At 46.4% G+C, this 17,252-nt stretch overlaps 1 protein-coding gene across 1 annotated transcript in view; it reads left to right on the top strand.

Annotated features, from left to right (window-relative positions):
* The first annotated feature begins 223 nt into the window (after window positions 1-223).
* Window positions 224-17,252, top strand: part of LOC141085646 (sulfotransferase 2B1-like) — a 209,122-nt gene continuing 192,093 nt past the window's right edge. The window contains exon 1 of the mRNA XM_073571188.1: window positions 224-362. The gene's annotated coding sequence lies outside the window, so the exon portion shown is untranslated. The remainder of the gene's footprint in view (window positions 363-17,252) is intronic.

The raw sequence follows: 17,252 nt of genomic DNA, 5'->3' as shown, positions 1-17,252 counted from the left end.
AGCAATGTAGGCTGTGCAACTTGTCCTCTACTTTCTGGTTACTGTTAATTAAAAATAATAGTGCAACAGAAATTAACCTAAGTCCATAATAAATGTTATGTTTCAGAGTCTAATTTTCTCTGTGAATATTATTTTCCTGCTGTTATTTGGATGTTGCTTTTTTTTCTCCTTGTGAAATGTGTTTTGCCCATTGGGTGGAGATATTCAGCAGAAAAGATTGCAGAGTGCAGGATCGTCATGTCATATGTTTTGTGAACAAAACTCCTATTCATGCTGAGATCATCAGACAGATCATACGACCACTGGGTCCTTTCACACATAAGAAAGTGAGTGTTTTTCTCACGGCTCAAACTCTACTGAATGTAAGTACATTTTATATTTCTATACAACTCTCAGTTCCACTTCGCATTGTTATAATAGAAGGTAATGAATAGAATATATAATCATGCAATGCTGTTGAGATTAGAAATGACCAGTGTAAGAGACATCACTAAGCTCTTTGATTCAGAGCCTGTGTCCCAATCTTAATTGCATTGTCCCGATTCTCAAGTTTGCCTATCTGGCAAAATAAAGATTACTTTATAGAAATGTCTGTTTCCACCCATCTGACTCACTGTAGTTCCCACCACTTCTCACTTTAGTCCCTGTTGCTACACTTCAGCACCGAACTTGAAAAGTAAGAAGCTGCCTATTATGTATGTACAGGATGTAAAGTTTGTATTTAGGTGAGCATAAGTGTATGCATGTATGAATGTATGTACATGTGTGTGGGTATATAGAGGAATGCAGATTGTCTGCATCTGTGTGGGCATATATGTTGTATATGTGTATGTAGTAGGTGCACATATGTAGTGAATTTCTGTGTATGTAAATGTGTGTGCCTAAAAAAATAGACGTCCATATGTGTGTATTAGAAAGCATTATTTCATGACAGGGGTGCAGGACTATTTTATATAAGGTGATGTATATATGACATTAGCTCCTGACATACCCCCAGTGGATGCCATACAGTGGCATTTGTCACCTTTAAGTCCACATGGTGTACCACACAATTTACCTTTTTATAGTACATTGTGCAGGACAGGTTATTTTACTATGCTCTTCTATAAATTTTTGTAGTATAGGTCGGAGGGTTAATTCTGCATTATAGACATTCCTTGTAATTTAGAAAAAAAAATCAGCACAAATATAACATACTGCAGTTTTAAATATGTAGGTGACATGCCCAAATATCTGTCAGTTTCATTTCCAAGTATTGTATATGGGTATTTGAAAAACCCTGCTTACTTCCATTGATTTTACTGTAAGTGGTGCGAGTGATTCCCTTACAGGCAGGTTAAATGATGGTATGATTATACAATTACACAAGGGGGATGGGGAACTGAGGATGATTATACTGTAAGGGGCATATCTACTAATGCTGGATGGGTCAAGTGATAGAATCTTATGGGGGGATAATGTTTATTAAAATGAAATGTAAACGTTTCTGTAATATTCTACCTGTGGGTGTTACCTGTGCTGTTACATAGGACTGCAGGTCATATGTACTACATTACTTGAACTCAGAGAGCTATCACAGTGTTATCTGTGATACTACATAGGACTGCAGATCACATACACTACATTACTTGTACTCCGAGTGAACACTGTGTGATAACAGTTACAGAGTAATAACACAGTTATAACACTATTAAACAGTGACAGAGTTATAGCAGTTATAACCGAGGGTGGGATTCAAATTTTTAACAACAGGTTCTGTGTTTATGTGTAGGAAAACCACATCTATTTTTAAGTCACACCCATTTTTTAAGCCACACCCATTTACACACACCTTTTCCTCAAACATATACAAGAAGGGGCGCAGTCAAACAGTTGAAATAAAATAAATTGGAATGAGATCAGAACAGTGCAGATTCTGGCCAGCGGCTCTCCTGACCCGAGTGTGACAGCTGCATATATTTCTATGCAGCTGTCTCACTTCACTGACAGGCTGGCCAGTCTGTGCACTACATTCTGATATTAACAGTTCCCATCAAACATCAGATCACACATATAACCAGCAGCTTTTGTTCTGGCCAAAATAATTTTTAAGCTGATACCACGACACGGTAGACTCTTTCAGCCAGGCCCTACTCTATTCTAAACTATTAAAAATAAATATATATTTATGTATTTTTCTTTAAGGGAATAAGTCACATACATTTACAATTTTTTAAACAATATTAATACCACATACAAGGGACAAATATCGCCGCACCATGGCCAGACTACATATTACCACCACATAGTGACTGAATAATACCACATACAAGGAACAAATAGCGCCACACCATGGCCAGACCACATATTACCACTAGATAGTGACTGAATACTACAATACTGATCTGTTATGAATGGGTCACCGAGGAGGATGGCAGGAACAGGTTAAGCCACCAGGAAACCAGAGAGATTGACAACTGAGCGGATTGCATACCCCTGATCTTATCAACACAACTAGCAGTAGCCGTGGAGCGTTCCTACGAAGCCCTAGATGCCTCAGCACAGCCAGAGAACTAACTAAGCCTAAAGCCAGAAAGGTGAAATCTAAACTGCCCCGGAGCAGATCCCCAAAGGAATAGACAGCCCCCAAGCATATATTGTCGGTGAGACAAGATGAAGAACAAACACAGGCAGAAAAATAGACTGAGCAAAAAATCCTGAAAAATCCTGAAAAATCCAACACATCTGATATACAAAAAACCTGAGGCCACACAACCTCACCCCCGCTAGATCAGCACTCTGGTATGAGCTGGAAGCAAAGTAAAAAGATACCAATATAACAGGGGGCTGAACAAACTGATACAAGCTGTAACATAAGGAGTGGGGCCCAGCGCTGCCCCCAGCAGGGAGTACTCTGAAAACTAGCAGCAAAGCAGAAAGCAAACAAAGGTACAACCAGATTAGATGCAAAGAATTAGCAAAAGAATCACTTAACTGAACCATGCAGATCAGGCAGGAGATAGAGGAACTCCAAATGCACAAGGAGAAAATCACCAGCAACCAATAAGGGAAGCCAGCTCACTTATATGCTCCAGTCAGTCCCAGATTCCCAATCATTGTCATCAGGTGGCAAACTTCCATCAACCTGGCCAGCTCCACTACTCCGAGCAACTACCAGAGGGAGCTCTGGCTCAGAAGTCCGAGCGAGGGAATTCACAACACTGATCATTAATTAAAAACACAATACTAAGTGCAATTGTATACAGGAACTCTGTATTTACTGTCAGTGTACAGGTAACACACTGACTCACCAGTGACATCTCTAGCTGAAGTCCTTCATCTTTGCTTTTCTTTTCCTTCCAACACAGACCGCCATCACTTCTTCCAGCCAGGAATCATCTCTGCATGAAATAACACAGTTACCCAGAGCACAGCTTCCAGAGCACGTTCCCCACTTTTTCCCTTTCTTCTACACTTCTGAATACAGATGTGCACCCACCATTAATACATAATTGGTTATTATGCAACCCACCATTCCAAATATAAATTATAATCCACCACCGTGCACTCACTAACTATAAATGCCACTTTCCCCATTTAATATATAAATTAATTAGCACCTGTACCGTTTCCCCCAAATCATTACCAGGCACTTCAACCTCAACGCCCCCCACTATGTACCTCCTGCTCTAAACCTAATCCCGATTCATTATATTTACATGCCCCTCCAGCCTCAGTTCATTGTCATTTCTTTCTCTCCCACCCTCTAGTTATTATCAACTGCTCTACCTCACATTCAATACATCACTTACTCCCCCACACTCAAAATTCTTTATTTGTTCTCCAGATAGATCATTTGCTCTCCTCACCCCCCACCTTCTATTCATCATTTGCTATCCTCACCCCCCCACCTTCAATTAAATTCCTGTGCCCCCGTAACTCACACTGAATTCATCATTTGCAGTCCCCCGTTCTCTCCTCCACATCATCATTTGCAGTCCCCCCACTTTAATTTGAAGTCCCCTTACTTCATCCGTTGCAGTCCCCTATCACCCCTCACTTCATCTGCAGTGCCCCTTCATCATTTGCAGTCCCTGTCCCCTTTCCATTTCATCATGTGCAGTCCCCCTTACCCCCCACTTCATCATGTGCAGCCCCACTCCCCCATCATGCGCAGTCACTCCTACTTCCATGTGGTAGGGGCCGGGATTGGGGGGTGGTCCACTGCTCAACAGACGAGGCAAAGACGAGACGGAGACCGAATCCAGTTGTAACAGTTCCAGGTTTATTCGTCGTCCTCCTGATGACCACTGTCACGCACCATAGCCACTTTACAATTCTCCGTTTCTAGGCCCGGGTACCTTTTCACCTTTCATTTAGTTGTGTTGGCGTCCCTCACGGATCTTTCACTGGGGCTGTCCTAGACCCATCTACCGCCAGCGCTTCACCTGCCCGAGGTCGCCATCCAGTCGGTACTCCCAGGGCCTCACTTGTCCTGCGGTACGTCACCTTGCCTGTCCTGCGGTACGTCACCTCACCTGTCCTGCGGTACGTCGTGTCAGGGCCACCCCCCTGACTGTCCTCTCCGGTTAGTCCCCTGGTCGAGCTTGCTCTGTTCCCCGTCTTCTGTCTTCCTCTACTAAGCTCCTCTTGGGACTGAACTCTCTGGAACCCCAACCACTCCTACTTATCCCCTCTCTCATCAGGAATTCCCCTCCTGGGTTCCTATCTCCCCGCCCCCCATGACTGTGCGTTTCTCGAGCCATAAGTTGTTGTTGAGTCCAAAGCTTCTCTCCCCTGCCATCTTGTGGTCATTTCTCGGTACTGCACTCTCCTATCTCCCTTTCCTAGCTGTCACCCTTCTAACCTGTCAGTCTCCACCCCTAGTGCACAAACGTCCCCGCCTACTACCAGTCAAGTCCGTCCATCAAGTCACCTTCCCCACATCATGTGCAGTCCCCTTTACCCCCCAATTCATGTGCAGTCCCCCTTACCACCCAATTCATCATGTGCAGTCGCCTTTACCCCCCACTTCATCCTGTGCAGCCCCCTTACCCCCCACTTCATCCTGTGCAGTCCCCCTTCATCATGTGCAATCCCCCTTACCCCCATCATTAAGTGTAACCGCATTCCATCATGTACAGCCCCACTCACCCCACTTCATCATATGTAGCCCCACTCCATCATGTACAGCCCCACTCCCCCTCCATCATATGCAGCCTCATTCACCCCCTCCATCATGTACAGCCCTCACACCCCCCTCCATTATGTACAGCCCCCGCACCCCCCTCCATCATATGCAGCCCCATTCACCCCCCCTCCATCATGTGCAGCTCCATTCACCGCCCCTCCATCATGTACAGGCAGATCCATTCACCCCCTCCATCATGTACAGGCAGCTCCATTCACCCTCCTCCATCATGTACAGCCCCCACACCCCCCTCCATCATATGCAGCCCCATTCACCCCCTCCCCTCCATCATGTACAGGCTCTGCCCCCACACCCCTCTCCATCATGTACAGCCCCATAAACCCCCCTCCATCATGTACAGCCCCCGCACCCCCCTCCATCATATGCAGCCCCATTCACCCCCCTCCATCATGTACAGCCCCTGCACCCCCCTCCATCATATGCAGCCCCATTCACCCCACTCCATCATGTACAGGCTCAGCCCCCCGCACCCCCCTCCATCATATGCAGCCCCATTCACCCCCCTCCATCATGTACAGGCTCAGCGCCCGCACCCCCCTCCATCATGTACAACCCCCACACTCCCCTCTTTCGTATGCATCCCCATTCACCCCCCTCCATCATGTACAGGCTCAGCCCCCGCACCCTCTCCATCATATGCAGCCCCATTCACCCCTATCCATCATGTACAGGCGCAGCCTCCACACCCCCTTCCATCATGTACAGCCCCCGCACCCCCCTCCATCATGTGCAGCCCCATTCACCCCCTCCACCATGTACAGGCTCTACCCCGCACCCCTCTCCATCATGTACAGCTCCATAATCCCCCCTCCATCATGTACAGCCCCGCACCCCCCTCCATCATATGCAGCCCCATTCACCCCCCTCCATCATGTACAGGCTCAGCCCCCGCACCCCCCTCCATCATGTACAGCCCCCACACCCCCCCTACATCATGTTCAGCCCCATTCACCCCTCCATCATGTACAGCCCCCACACCCCCTTCCATCATGTACAGCCCCCGCACCCCCTTCCATCATGTACAGCCCCCGCGCTCCCCTCCATCATATGCAGCCCCATTCACCACCCTCCATCATGTACAGCCTCTGCCCCCGCACCCCTCTCCATCATGTTCAGCCCCATAAACCCCCCTCCATCATGTACAGCCCCCGCACCCCCCTCCATCATATGCAGCCCCATTCACCCCCCTCCATCATGTACAGCCCCTGCACCCCCCTCCATCATATGCAGCCCCATTCACCCCCACTCCATCATGTACAGGCTCCGCCCCCGCACCCCCCTCCATCATATGCAGCCCAATTCACCCCCCTCCATCATGTACTGGCTCAGCGCCCGCACCCCCCTCCATCATGTACAGCCCCCACACCCCCCTCTATCGTATGCAGCCCCATTCACCCCCCTCCATCATGTACAGGCTCAGCCCCCGCACCCCCTCCATCATATGCAGCCCCATTCACCCCTATCCATCATGTACAGGCACAGCCTCCACACCCCCCTCCATCATGTACAGCCCCCGCACCCCCCTCCATCATGTGCAGCCCCATTCACCCCCCTCCACCATGTACAGGCTCTACCCAGCACCCCTCTCCATCATGTACAGCTCCATAATCCCCCCTCCGTCATGTACAGCCCCGCACCCCCCTCCATCATATGCAGCCCCATTCACCCCCCTCCATCATGTACAGGCTCAGCCCCCGCACCCCCCTCCATCATGTACAGCCCCCGCACCCCCCTACATCATGTTCAGCCCCATTCACCCCCCTCCATCATGTACAGCCCCCGCACCCCCTTCCATCATGTACAGCCCCCGCACCCCCTTCCATCATGTACAGCCCCCGCGCTCCCCTCCATCATATGCAGCCCCCTTCACCACCCTCCATCATGTACAGCCTCTGCCCCCGCACCCCTCTCCATCATGTTCAGCCCATAAACCCCCCTCATGAACAGCCCCCGCACCCCCCTCCATCATATGCTGCTCCCTCGCCAAAAGAATTCATTTAAAAAAAAAAACGTTCCCATACTTACCTCACAGCCGCCCCCCAGCAGTGCCTCTCTGCATCCAGCAACAAGGTACATGTCGGCGTCTGCACGATGATGTCATCATGCAGGCCCGACACCAGACCTGGAAGTAGAGAGGGAGCGGGAGCTGCGCAGCTGTCAAGGTGACGGCCGTGCACAGCTCCTGGCCCAATACACTGTGACGCGGGCGGCTGTGTCTGCTGCCGGCCACGTCATAGTGCAGAGGGCACGGCCGCACACAGTAATGGATCGCGGCTCTGAATCTCCCTGGTTCGGGGAACCGACTGCTTTTTTAACAAGCGGTTCCACCGAACTTGGGAGAACCGGCTAAATCCCACCCCTGGTTATAACACTAATAAACAGTTACAGAGTTATAGCACAGCTATAACACTAATACACAGTTACAGAGTTATAACACAGTTTTAACACTAATACACAGTTACAGAGTTAAAACACAGTTATAACACTAATACACAGTTACAGAGTAATAACACAGTTCTAACACTATTACACAGTTACAGAGTTATATCGCAGTTATAACACTATTACACAGTTACAGAGTTATATCGCAGTTATAACACTATTACACAGCTACAGTTATAACACAGCTATAAGACTATTACACGGTTACAGAGTTAAAACACAGTTCTAACACTATTACACAGCTACACAGTTTGGTGTTACAGAGAACTGCAGGTAACATTTATTACATTAACTTTACACAGAGGTATCAGTTTGTTATCTGCAGTGGTTTTTTTTGGCAGGTGAGGAGAGATGGGGTTGGCAAAATATTGTCTTTGGGCTTTGTCCTCTTATCTTTTCTAGCCTTAAGGCCCCTTCACATTTAGCGATGCACCAGTGATCCCGACAACGATCGCTGGTGCATCGCTAAATGGTCGCTAGTGAGCTGCCACACAGGCAGATCTCACAGCGATGCAGCAGCAATACAGCGGTCGTTACTTACCTTTCAGACGGGGCGATCCTGACGTCCTCCCGCCCGCGTCCACGCGTCGCTCGTCGGTGCCAGCAGGAAGCCCAGCAGGAAGCTGACGACGAGAAATGGAGCTGCGCGATCTTGCGCAATCAGCGACAGACAGCGGGGGAGCCGGTCAGAGGTAAATAGCACACATAGGGATATCGCTAGCGATATCGCTGCTGCGTCATCAAATCGGTGATGCTTTAGCGATATTGCTAGCGATATCGCTATGTGTAAAACCCCCTTTAGCAATTCCCCTGACCAGTGCAATCATTAACTGTGTATATCTGTTAAAAGAATCACTCTACAATAATTACTTAATTTGCATTTTATTGCATTAAACATGTAAAAATCATACAATGTGATTTTCTGAATTCTTTAAGATTCTGTCTCTCACAGTTGAAGTGTACCTATGATAAATTACAGACTTCTCTATTCTTTGTAGGTGGGAAAACTTGCAAAATCAGTACTATAGCAAATACTTATTTTCCCCACTGTATAAAAAAAAAAAAAAATAGCCTTCCAAAATGAAAATGTAAGTGTGGTCAATTAAGTATCTACTAGGAAATAAATGGCTAGAGGGGTCTAAAAATAGAGTATGTTGTCAACTACAGGCCTCTCTCATCTTTTTTAGTGGGAGAACTTACACAATTGGTGGCTGACTAAATGCTTTTTTCCCCACTGTAAGTCTCTCTAATACTGTGAGTAAATATCTCAAGTTCATACAGTTCTGCTAGCAAATAATCTGTCTGCCTGAGAATGTACATTTGGCACCAAACTCCCTAGGTCTGCGTGCACCCTCCCATCAAGATCACTGTAGCAGGACCTGAGCTCAGGACTTATCGACTAACCTGATCGCTGAGGAGGCTGGCTAATCGCCTGTTAGTTGGGAAGCCGAGGGGTAGATGGTGGACTTGTCAGGGACATTGCTGGGGTCCTAAAAGATCAAGGGCCCAAGTCCCAAAGTCTGTGTTTCCTCATAAAACCTCCCCACCACTTAAAAGAGGATCTATGCATATATAATTACAGTATACTACTGTTGCTAACCTAAAATACACTATAAAAAACTAATATTCCTACTATACAAGAGCAAAATAATATTGCTACACAATGCCCTCTACCATCACCACTCCACAGTGACTACATATTATTATAATGACTCCCTACACACTGTATGATGGTCCCCACTGTTGTTGCCTACACACTTTATGATGGTCCCAACACATAACTACACACTGTGTGATGTCCCAACAACTCCCTACACACTGTATGATGGTCCTCACAGCCCCCTGCACATTGTTTGATGGTTCCCACATCTCCCTACATACTGTATGATGGTCCCCACAGCTGCCTATGCACTGTAGGATCATACCCACAGCTCCTTATGCACTGTATGATGGTCACCATAGCTTGCAATGCACTGTATGATTGTCCCCACAGCTCCCTATGCACTGTATGATGGTCCCAACAGCTCCATAAACACTGCGTTATGATCCCCACAGCTCCATATGCACTGTATGATAATCGCCACAGGCCCCTAACCACTGTATGATGATCCCCACAGCTCCCTATACACTGTATTATGGTCCACACACTATATGATGGTTGTCATAGCTCCCTACATGATGGCCAAACAGCTTCCTATACACTATATCATGATCCCCACAGTTTCCTATATTCTGTATCATGATTTGCACAGCACCCTATACACTGTATAATGATCCCCACAGCTTCCTATCTCAAGAATGATGGCACACACATATCACTATAACTGATATGATGGCCCCTACAACTCCCTAGAATCTTGTGTAATGGCCCCACAGCTCCCTACACACTGTATGATGGTCAAAACACCTCATTACACAGAGCATGAATGTCCCCACAGCTGCCTATACACTGTATGATGGTCTCCACAGCTCTGTGTACACTGTATGATGGTCAAAACACCTCCTTACACAGAGCATGAATGTCCCCACAGCTGCCTATACACTGTATGATGGTCTCCACAGCTCTGGGTACACTGTATGATGGTCAAAACACCTCCTTACACAGAGCATGAATGTCCCCACAGCTGCCTATACACTGTATGATGGTCTCCACAGCTCTGTGTACACTGTATGATGGTCAAAACACCTCATTACACAGAGCATGAATGTCCCCACAGCTGCCTATACACTGTATGATGGTCTCCACAGCTCTGGGTACACTGTATGATGGTCAAAACACCTCCTTACACAGAGCATGAATGTCCCCACAGCTGCCTATACACTGTATGATGGTCTCCACAGCTCTGGGTACACTGTATGATGGTCAAAACACCTCCTTACACAGAGCATGAATGTCCCCACAGCTGCCTATACACTGTATGATGGTCTCCACAGCTCTGTGTACACTGTATGATGGTCAAAACAACTCCTTACACAGAGTTTGATGGTCCCCACAGCTCCCTACACACTGTATGATGGTCCCATCAGCTCCCTACACACAGTATGAATGTCCCCACAGCTTCTTATATACTGTATGATGGTCTCCACAGGTCCCTATCCACTGTATAATGGTCCCCACAGCTCCCTATGCTCTGTATGATGGTCCCCACAGCTCCCTATGCTCTGTATGATGGTCCCCACAGCTCTCTGTACACTGTATGTTGGTCCCAACAGCTCCCTATACACTGAATAATGGTCTCCACAGCTCTCTATGCACTATATGATGGTCCCCATAGCTCCCTGTGCACTGTATGATGGTCCCCACCGCTCTCTATGCACTGTATGATGGTCTCCATAGCACTCTATGCACTGCATGATGGTCCTAACAGCTCTCTACACACAGTATGAATGTCTCCACAGCTCCCTACACAATGTATGATGGTCCTACAGCTCCCTATGCATTATATGATGGTCGCCACAGCTCCCTTTGCACTGTATGACGGTCCCCAACTCTCTCTATGCACTGTATGGTGGTTGTCACAGCTCTTTATGCACTGTATGATGGTCCCCATAGCTCCCTACGCACTGTATGATGGTCCACATAGCTCCCTATGCAGTATATGAAGGTCGTCACAGCTTACTATGCACTGTACAGTGCTGTGCAAATTAATTGGGACAAAGCATTTTTTTAAGTAAAATCGTAAGTTGGTTAACAGTCAGTGATTCAAACCAGTTTAACTGCTTTGGACAGGTGTGAGTGCTTGTTCAAAGCAGTTAAAACTGGTTTGAATCACTGACTGGTAACAAACTTACAATTTTACTTAAAAAAATGATTTGTCCCAATTAATTTGCACAGTACTGTATGATGGTCATCACAGTTCTTTATGCACTGTATGATGGTCTCCACAGCTCTCTATGCACTGTATGTGTATCACTGAGAGCAGGATACTCAGGTCACCGTGCAGCATTAGATTCAGGAGGTCACTTCGGTGGCAGCCATACCCGGTGCCTGTGCTTCAGGGACAGTTAAATGGGGGTTGAAAAATAAAGTAAAAATAAAATAAATTTGAAAAAGAATTTGTGACGCCAGTTGGAGTGTTCGACTAAGATAGCCAGCACTGCAGATGATCCCTAGGGGGGTAAATGGTGATGGCAGTGCAGGTGTTTAAGCCCCTCCAACTAGGGCTGACCCCCAGAGATTGTGATGGAAGTAGATGGCATGGAGTAATAAGGCAGGAGACAAGGAAAGTCACATTATCATTTACTGAAGTTCAGATGCAGTTCAGAGGACAAATACTACTCTCACCAGATTTACAGTCTGCTCTGCACGATGGGAGTTATCCTTCTCTCTACTATGACTCAGTGTAAACTTCCTGCTGTTCTAATCCCTTCAGGGACCAAGGTTTCTCAGAGTCTGAAACTTCCAGTACAGCCTCTTACTCACTGTGTTTTCTCCCCTTGATAGCGCGCAGCTTGAATCCTGTGTAAAGCACAAGTTTATCCTTGCTCAATTCATCACTGATTCTTTTGTTGCTGTAGTTCTCCTGGGAGAAGACACCACTGTCGGTTGTATAAACCCACACAGTCTCTCATCTTACCATCTGGCTCTAGAAGCATAGATGGCCTAGGGGCTGAAGCTCTGATTCTCCTCAGCATTGTTTCAGGGGAGAGCACATGTCGCTGCTCCCTGAACAATCTCCATCTTGTCTCACCGTCTTCTTCACAGAACAACAACTCGACTCCTCCCCCTCCCAGTTAGGGTATGCCTCCAAAGCTCTAAGCTTTAGGGAAGTAAGGGAGTGAGGTAAAATTGTGCGTGTGCAGTTGTCTCCAGCAGAGAAAACATAACTCCCATCATTTACAAAACACATACAATAGAGAACATATTTGACCATTTTGTGGTGGTAAAGACGCAGGGCGCCACATATGATGGTCGTCACAGCTCACTATGCATGGTATGATGGTCCCCACAGCTCTCTATGCATTGTATGATGGTGCCCATGTGGCACCCCTGAGGCTTCAGTCGCCACAGAGGCACTGCACCTCTTCCTGAGGTGTGGTGCTCCACCATCCAGGTAAGGTGGGAGCTCCTAACCACGCTCCAACACTCACATCCCACACAACATGGTAGTTCAGCAAAGCCACATTGCGGCTCCTTGCTTAGAGAGTAGCAGAGCACCTTTGGTGGTTCCCTGCTTGGAACACGAAACGTGCTGGGAGGCGGATGGAGTTTAGAATACATAAAGAGCGGGAAGAGTCAGTCAGTCAGGGAGTGGGAGAGAGAGTCACTCGGAGAGGAGTGAGGATCCCTGGAAGAGGGATGGAGGAAGGAGTGCTGCAGCCGCCTCAGTGATCTGAGCCAGCTGAGCCGTGCCACCTGCGTGAGTACGCTGATGAGGGTCGGACCAAAAAGCAGGTGTGGCAAAAAAAAAACTTCACCAGCCCCCATACTGTACAATGAGTGTCTTCACTCAAATCGTAGAATGCTTACAGGTTGTGCCAACTTTTACTTTACTTGTTACACCAATCAAATGTGTTTAACAACCACTTTAAAGGTGTAAACCTGCAGTGGCCATAGAGGGAACAGACATCAGTTCAATATAGACGGCCAGCAGGCTATTATCACACTGCAGACTATGTTAAAAAATACAGCAAAGATCACACAAAACGCTTTGTATCCACATAAAGGGACAGTTCACTAGAAGACAACACCTTTTGAATTCTCCTTGTGTATGTAATAAAATAAAAAATGTATTTTTACCAGCTGGACAGATGACTCCTCCGCTCCGAGCGCTGTGTCCCCGCCCCGCAATCTCATGACATTTTTTATGGACATAAGCACTGCAGACTATCAGAGGACATTGATGATCTGCAGCCTTCATAGTACAGTTTGATGATAACGGGCTACTCTTGTGCCATAAACAATGTCATGACATCTGCACTGGTCCTGAATTAAGTACACTTGTACTTTATTCAACATGCTGGGGGCACAACAACTTTAAAGTGAACTTGTCACATCCCAAAATTCTATTAACTCTACAGATATGGGATTAATTTGAACTTTATTGATCTCAGAGTCCTCCAGTTTTCAATCATACAGGAGCAGCCCATGCGGCTTCAGTCACCACTCAGTACATAGCCCCTGGCACTGATTGACAACTGCTATACAGTGCTTCAGTACAGAGCCGGCTGTCAGTCAGTGATGGTGCAATCGCCGCTCACTATGTGCTGAGCTGTGACTAAAGGCGCCCCTATAACTGAAAATCAGAGAAATAAAGTTAATTTCCTCCAGGCGGCAGGGCACCTTTACAAAGTTATTAACCTGCAGATTACACCCATATATGCAGGTTAAAAGCATTTTTTGACTTGAAAATTTGCATTCAAGTGGAGGTCCACTACTCAGACAACTCTCTTATGAATCCCTATGTCCCCCCAGTACAATTTTATTATTATTTATTATTATAGTTTTTTCGATTCTGCAAAAACTCTTACAGATGCTCTTACTTATTCTCGTCTGGACTATTGTAACTCTCTACTAATCGGTCTCCCTCTTACCAAACTCTCCCTTGTCCAATCTGTCTTGAATGCTGCAGCCAGGATCATATTCCTTATCAATACTTACACCGATGCCTCTACCTTGTGCCAGTCATTGCACTGGTTACCCATCCACTCCAGAATCTATATATAAAAATGAGTGTATGTATGTGTGTGTGTATCAGCCACATCCACTCCACATAGCAACCAATCACTAAGCATCTTTCATTTCACCAAAGCTGTTTAAAAGAAGCTGAGCTGTGAGGCCATGTGCACACGATGCAGATTTGCAGCGTTTCCGCAGCGGATTTTACCACGCAGAAACGTTGCATATCCGCATTGTGATGTACAGTACCTTTAAAATGAATGAAAAAAAAAAAAAAACTCTGTGCAGACGCTGCGGATTTTTCCGCGCGGTTTTCCTGCGGTACAAAATCCGCAGCATGTTACTTCTTTTGTGCGGTTTTCTATCTCCCCGCAATGGAAAACCGCACAAAAACCGCATGAAAACCACGTGAAAAATGGAAGAAATCCGCAGGAAAAATGCTGGTCATTTGACCTGCGTTTTTCTTCCATTCTGCACGGAAAAATCCGCAGGGCTCAAAACTCCGTCTGCACTCAGCCTGATTGATTGCTATGAGCAACAGTTTTCATTGTAGACAGTTGTGGTAACTGAGGCCTATTATTCTTATCATTTCTATGGTGGTTTCGTCCTTCTGTAAAGCTGGAAATAACACAATTATTTACTGTGCTGACACAGACCACACTCTGACACAGACTGCAGGGGAGCCCAGTATCACACAGGATAAGGATTAGATACACAGCTCAGCAGTCAGTAACACAGGATAGGATTAGATATACGGCTCAGCAGACAGTATCACACAGGATAGGATTAGATACACGGCTCAGCAGACAGTATCACACAGGATAGGATTAGATACACAGCTCTGCAGTCAGTAACACAGGATATGATTAGATACACGGCTCAGCAGACAGTATCACACAGGATAGGATTAGATACATGGCGCAGCAGACTATCACACGGGATAGGATTAGATACATGGCTCACCAGACTGTATCACACAGGATAGGATTAGATACACGGCTCAGCAGACAGGAATTCACAGGATAGGATTAGCTACACGGCTCAGCAGACTGCATCACACAGGAGAGGATTAGATACACAGCTCAGCAGACAGTAACACAGGATAGGATTAGATACACGGCTCAGCAGACAGTATCACACAGGATAGGATTAGATACATGGCTCAGCAGACAGTATCACACAGGAGAGGATTAGATACACGGCACAGCAGACAGTAACACACAGGACAGATTTAGATACACGGCTAAGTAGACAGTATCACACAGGATAGGATTAGATACATGGCTCAGCAGACAGTATCGCACAGGACAGGATCAGATACACAGGTCAGCAGACAGTATCACACAGGATAGGATTAGATACATGGCTCAGCAGACAGTATCACACAGGATAGGATTCGATACACGGTTCAGCACAGTATCATAAAGGATAGAATTAGATACACAGCTCAGCAGCCAGTATCACACAGGATAGGATTAGATACACGGCTCAGCAGACAATAACAAACAGGAGAGGATTAGATACACGGCTCAGCAGACAGTATCACACAGGAGAGGATTAGATAGATGGCTCAGCAGTCAGTATCACACAGGATAGGATTAGATACACAGCTCAGCAACAGAATGTGCCAAAGGAAAGGATTTTAAATGCCTCCAGTTTCCACTTCGACTGGCATTTGCAATGTCCATTAACAAGGCTCATGGAGAGTCCATGAAAGTAGTAGGGATCAATTTGCAATCTCCATGCTTTTCTCATGTACAACTTTACATGGCCTGTTGAAGAATTGGAACTGCCAAAAATCTGTTCATCTTTGCACCGAAAGGAAAAACAAAAAATGTTATTTATCAAAAGGCTCTTGTTTGAGTTGAAAAGAAAATACTATCAATACTTAGGTAATCGTTTAGTTAATTTGTGTTGCAAATCTGTAGTGTTGAATATATGATGTCAAATGTTTTTATGTGCAATATACTCATTATAATTTGTTATAACTAACCACACTTAGTTACTATGCCAGGGCAACGCCGGGCTCTTCAGCGAGTTCAATGTAAACTTATCAATATCACCCACAAAGCACTCCATGGTTCAGCATCACCCTACATCTCCTCCCTTGTCTCAGTCTACCACCCTACCCATGCCCTCCATTTTTCTAATGACCTGAGGTTAACATCTTTAGTCATTACCTCCCACTCCTGTCTCCAAGACTTCTCACGTGCTGCGCCTATTTTTTTGGAATGCATTACCCATGACACTTCGATTAATCCCCAATACCCACAGTTTTAAGTGTGACTTAAAAACACATTTCTTCAGACTAGCCTACTGCCTCAACACATTAATCTAACCATCCCTGTGTTGCCTATTCAATATTTTTTACCATAACCAGGCTCCTCGTATCATGTTCCCACATGCTTTATGCATTTAAAGGGAATCTGTCAACTATTTTTTCGTATATAAGCTGCAGCCACCGCCATCAGGGGCTTATCTGCAGCATTCTATAATGCTGTAGATAAGACCTCGATGTAACCTGAAAGATAAGAAAAACAAGTTAGATTATACTCAGCTGGGGGGGGCCGACAAAGTCCGCCTGCACAGGAGCCGCGACAGGCAGCAAGGAAGAGGATGTCATTGCATGAAGATAGGAGTCGCCGGACCGGAAGACAACACCCATTGGACCGGACCCCCCCCGGGGGATGAGTATAATCTAACTTATTTTTCTTATCATTCAGGTTATATCGGGGGCTTATCTACAGCATTATAGAATAACATAGTGAAAGCCGGGACCGAGTCGGACCTTGGGATGGAACACGTCCTCCGGACGCCAATTTTGCGGGACCCGAGTCAATCAGGGTTGCTCCCACAGTCTACAGCTCCTGTACCTCATCCTCCTTCTCCTCCTCTTCGGCCTCCATCTCTGAAATGACCTCATCAGTCACAAGCTGGAAGCACTGCAGCACTGCATCAGCCAAGTGGCAACAGGCTGTGCTGAAGCTTATATGCTTAGGT

The sequence above is a fragment of the Dendrobates tinctorius genome, unplaced genomic scaffold (assembly GCF_039654945.1).
Source record: "Dendrobates tinctorius isolate UK_male_01 unplaced genomic scaffold, ASM3965494v1 ptg000028l, whole genome shotgun sequence".
Taxonomy (NCBI): domain Eukaryota; kingdom Metazoa; phylum Chordata; class Amphibia; order Anura; family Dendrobatidae; genus Dendrobates; species Dendrobates tinctorius.
This window is presented reverse-complemented; position numbering and strand designations above follow the sequence as displayed.